We start from the raw sequence: 5,557 nt of genomic DNA, 5'->3' as shown, positions 1-5,557 counted from the left end.
CCACATCCTCTTAGTTCTATTAAGCAAAAAATGGAGAGAGAAATTAAGGGAAAAATAAAATGAAGGCATTGGGGCTCGAACTTTGGTCCCCAAGCCGTATGGATCAAATAAAGTAAATGAAAAAAATGTAAGTGTTGTCCAAGAGATTTGAAATCGGGTTCACTTGCCCAAATTCAGTATTGATACATAAGTCATACGCGAATTAAATATTCAAGAATAATGCTGCGTACTTAGATCGAAGTTGAGATCTTGACATACATACAAGATGCATAATTCTTGTACCACATAATCTTAGGAAGATATAAATCACTTAAACGATCTATGAACGAAGCCTCATGGCTTGTATGTATAGACCTATAAGTCTGGCATACGTCTAAAAATAAGTGAACCTAAGATGTACGCAATGAAAGAATGAAATGAAAAATGAAATGATGAAACCCTAGAAGGGTTAAGTAAGAGTGTGAAACATACTAAATGGCCAAGTGCATTGGCATATGATGAAATGAACAAAAAAATGATGAAATGAACAAAAAAATGATGAAATTAACAATGAAATGATTAAACCCTAGAAGGGTAAAGTAAGAGTGTGAAACACACTAAATGGCCAAGTGCATTGGCATATGATGAAATGAACAAAGAAATCATGAAATGAAGAATGAAATGATGAAGCCCTAGAAGGGTTAAGTAAGAGTGTGAAACATACTAAATGGCCAAGTACATTGGCATATGATGAAATGAACAAAGAAATCATGAAATGAAGAATGAAATGATGAAGCCCTAGAAGGGTTAAGTAAGAGTGTGAAACATACTAAATGGCCAAGTACATTGGCATATGATGAAATGAACAAAGAAATCATGAAATGAAGAATGAAATGATGAAGCCCTAGAAGGGTTAAGTAAGAGTGTGAAACATACTAAATGGCCAAGTACATTGGCATATGATGAAATGAACAAAGAAATCATGAAATGAAGAATGAAATGATGAAGCCCTAGAAGGGTTAAGTAAGAGTGTGAAACATACTAAATGGCCAAGTACATTGGCATATGATGAAATGAACAAAGAAATCATGAAATGAAGAATGAAATGATGAAGCCCTAGAAGGGTTAAGTAAGAGTGTGAAACATACTAAATGGCCAAGTACATTGGCATATGATGAAATGAACAAAGAAATCATGAAATGAAGAATGAAATGATGAAGCCCTAGAAGGGTTAAGTAAGAGTGTGAAACATACTAAATGGCCAAGTACATTGGCATATGATGAAATGAACAAAGAAATCATGAAATGAAGAATGAAATGATGAAGCCCTAGAAGGGTTAAGTAAGAGTGTGAAACATACTAAATGGCCAAGTACATTGGCATATGATGAAATGAACAAAGAAATCATGAAATGAAGAATGAAATGATGAAGCCCTAGAAGGGTTAAGTAAGAGTGTGAAACATACTAAATGGCCAAGTACATTGGCATATGATGAAATGAACAAAGAAATCATGAAATGAAGAATGAAATGATGAAGCCCTAGAAGGGTTAAGTAAGAGTGTGAAACATACTAAATGGCCAAGTACATTGGCATATGATGAAATGAACAAAGAAATCATGAAATGAAGAATGAAATGATGAAGCCCTAGAAGGGTTAAGTAAGAGTGTGAAACATACTAAATGGCCAAGTACATTGGCATATGATGAAATGAACAAAGAAATCATGAAATGAAGAATGAAATGATGAAGCCCTAGAAGGGTTAAGTAAGAGTGTGAAACATACTAAATGGCCAAGTACATTGGCATATGATGAAATGAACAAAGAAATCATGAAATGAAGAATGAAATGATGAAGCCCTAGAAGGGTTAAGTAAGAGTGTGAAACATACTAAATGGCCAAGTACATTGGCATATGATGAAATGAACAAAGAAATCATGAAATGAAGAATGAAATGATGAAGCCCTAGAAGGGTTAAGTAAGAGTGTGAAACATACTAAATGGCCAAGTACATTGGCATATGATGAAATGAACAAAGAAATCATGAAATGAAGAATGAAATGATGAAGCCCTAGAAGGGTTAAGTAAGAGTGTGAAACATACTAAATGGCCAAGTACATTGGCATATGATGAAATGAACAAAGAAATCATGAAATGAAGAATGAAATGATGAAGCCCTAGAAGGGTTAAGTAAGAGTGTGAAACATACTAAATGGCCAAGTACATTGGCATATGATGAAATGAACAAAGAAATCATGAAATGAAGAATGAAATGATGAAGCCCTAGAAGGGTTAAGTAAGAGTGTGAAACATACTAAATGGCCAAGTACATTGGCATATGATGAAATGAACAAAGAAATCATGAAATGAAGAATGAAATGATGAAGCCCTAGAAGGGTTAAGTAAGAGTGTGAAACATACTAAATGGCCAAGTACATTGGCATATGATGAAATGGACAAAAAAATGATGAAATTAACAAGGAAATGATGAAACCCTAGAAGGGTAAAGTAAGAGTGTGAAACACACTAAATGGCCAAGTGCATTGGCATATGATGAAATGAACAAAGAAATCATGAAATGAAGAATGAAATGATGAAGCCCTAGAAGGGTTAATTAACAGTGTGAAACACACTAAATGTCCAAGTGCATTGACATATGATGAAATGAACATTCACATAAAATGGGGTGAGTAATTATGAAGAGCAAATGTTCTAATGTTAATGAATGTGGTGACAACATGATATGAGGCTAATGTAAAATATGAGAGCAATTTCAAATGATCCTATGTAAATGTTACCAAAAAACGTACTCACCTATGAGAGTGTAAAGTTAATGAAGAGACCAGTCTCTATGAACACTCTAATGAAAGTATTGAGATTAACACACTTAATACTAATAGTATATCATCTGCATAAAGGGACAATATCACAAAATCAGTTTTAGACCGCTTCATATACACACAATGGTCTTCATCGATAATATTAAAGTCGTAAGATGTAATAGCACGATGAAATCTTTAGTACCATTGCCTAGATGATTGTTTAAGTCCATAAATAGACTTTTTGAGCTTGAAAACTTTGCGCTCTTGACCATTTTTGATAAAACCGAATGGTATATATTTCTTCATCTACTTCTATCAATATCACCCTTACTAGGAAATTCAGTCTCTAAAACTGTAGTACCTCATGACTCAAGCTCTGTTATACTTCCATATTCATTTTCTCCTATGAAGATATAACCGTTTGATTGATTTGAAAGGGCAATGAAGATGCATTTCTTGCCCCTAGGACCTAAGTTCCATTTTTATGAGAATAATCATGCACGTATGGACCCTCGCAATATATTTAAGTCAGGTTTTCTACCCGTCCATAATTCATAGGGTGTGAAAGCAAGAGGGCACACGGTTAAGCACAAAAGCTGCAGACATCAATGCGTCTCCCCAAAAGGAAATTGGCAAGTTAGTTTGCGCCATCATAGACCTAATCATTTCAAGCAAAGTTTTATTTCTTCGCTCAGCTACTCCATTTTTTTGAGGAGTGTATGGAATTTTTAATTGTCTTACAATTCCATTTTCATCACATAAATCCTTAAATTGATCTGATTTATACTCACACCCACGATTAGTTCTTAAAGCTTTTATTCTTAAGTTTAATTGATTCTCCATAAATTGTCTAAATATTTTCAATATTTCAGACTTATAGAATATCAAATAAACATGATCGTGACAAGTATTATCATCTGAACGGATGAGTTGCAATGGAAACTCAACTCTAGTTCCCTTTCCAAATGATTTTCTAGTCATTTTTCCTGCTAGACAATATTCACAAATTAACATTTCAATTTTAGTTAAAGACCTCAACAATTCTTCTTTTGCCAATCTATTCATTCGTTCAAGGCCTATATGTCCAAGTCTAGCATGCCAAAAATTCATATCTAAAATTGGAGTTGTTATTAAAGCAAAACAACCATGATTATTAGACATATAATTAAAACCATAAATTGTATCCAACACAATAAAACCATCAAAAAGGTAACCAGAACCATAAAATTCAGTACCATAAATAATGTCAGTAGAATTATTGTTAAATTCATACAGAAATTTAATTTTAGAAGAGAAACAACTGAAACTAATTTCACCGAATGTCTGGAACATATAACTCATCATATAGGAGAAGAATTCTTCCACCTTGCAACTCTAGTAAAATTTCATGTTCTGATCCGTTTCACTTTAATTGATACATTTTTCCTACATAAAGACATCTGCTCCTGGAAGGTAGTCAGCGATATTCAAGAAATGATCCTCTATCTCTAGCTATCTGGTCTGTGGCTTGTGAGTCAACAGTCCACAAAGTATTAGCATATGCCATTAATGAAGTACTAGAGACATAAGAAAATTGAGGAGTTTTAGTGCATGATGTTACTTATTTTACTCCGGGCACTCCCGCGCAAAATGACCCATCTTGCGACAAGAATAACACTCCACTTTGGTCATATCAGTTTTTTTAGCACCACATTTTCGTCTCTTATTAAACTGAAATTTATCCTTTTTATATGACTTATCAGACCCCTTTTTCTTCCATGTTTTGTTGTTCTTTTTCTTTTGCTTAGGATTAGAAGTCCGAGCAGATTCAGCTAGAAAAGCTCGATCAGTTACTTTAGAAGCATCACGATGCTTATCTTCAAGAACAAGATGGTGCTCAATATCCTCAAAAGACTTGACACTTTCACTTTGGGTCATATCAATTTTCATATATTCCCAATAGTAGGAAGAGATCTTATAAAAGCTTGCACTTGTTGTTCATTAGAAAGATTATGACCAACTGACTTTAGTTCTTGTATCATATTTGACATCTCTCTTAAATGCTGCCTTATCGATAAATTAGGGCACAATCTATAGGTGTCAAAATTAATGGTCAACCTCCTATGTTTTGTAGCAGAAGTGCCACAAAATTCATCTTTTAGTGCTATCTATATGGCTTGGGCCGTTGGATAAGATTCGAACTCACACATAAGATCATCACCCATACACCTTAGCAACGTTATGCGAGCAATACTATTTTTTACTTCCAGACTTGAAAAGTCTCAAGTTTTTTCTCATGTTTGTGTTTCTTCACCCGCCGGCTCAACCATCACATAGTTTAGGGTCTCCAAAACCTCTTGCTCTTCAAGAATGTATTGAATCTTAGAGTGCCAAATGTCATAATTATTACGATTTAATTTTCCCGTTATTCAGTTCAACAATTATAGTCTTTGAAGACATTTATAAACTTATCTACGCACATAGAAGACATAGCACAAATAAGCACAAACCACAATTTTATTTTATTTTTATTTGCTGCAATATTGCATCTAAATTAATATTTTCCAGCTAGAAGCCTATGTTCAAAAGTCTACGTTTGTGTTATTTCATCACATTTAACTTTAAGCACAACAATATTATCTTTAAATCAATTGTGCTCTTATTAATTATGATAGTTCTAAATAAGAAAAAATACGATCAATAAGAACTCCCACTCAATATATATATATATATATATACATATATATGTACATATATACATATATATATATATATATA

This window comes from Solanum pennellii, chromosome 11 (genome assembly GCF_001406875.1).
Source record: "Solanum pennellii chromosome 11, SPENNV200".
NCBI classification, from domain to species: Eukaryota; Viridiplantae; Streptophyta; class Magnoliopsida; order Solanales; family Solanaceae; genus Solanum; species Solanum pennellii.
This window is presented reverse-complemented; position numbering follows the sequence as displayed.